The following is a 222-nucleotide window of genomic DNA, read 5'->3' on the forward strand; positions in this document are numbered from 1 at the left end:
TATATATCTATATATATATATTTCAAATCTGAGTTGTTTTATTTAAATAGAGACAACAGTGACTGCTCAGTTGCTCTTAGAAAGGACAATAAAACTGAGAACTAACAGTTAATGCATCTGTTGCAGGAGCCGGTGTACATAACGAATTATGTTCGTAGCTAATTATGTTCTGGGGTTGTTTTTTTTTAACTGTTATTTTTCATATGATGCTAAGGATGGTGG

Source organism: Chaetura pelagica, unplaced genomic scaffold, assembly GCF_000747805.2.
Source record: "Chaetura pelagica isolate M959 unplaced genomic scaffold, ChaPel_1.0 scaffold962, whole genome shotgun sequence".
In the NCBI taxonomy this organism is placed as follows: Eukaryota; Metazoa; Chordata; class Aves; order Apodiformes; family Apodidae; genus Chaetura; species Chaetura pelagica.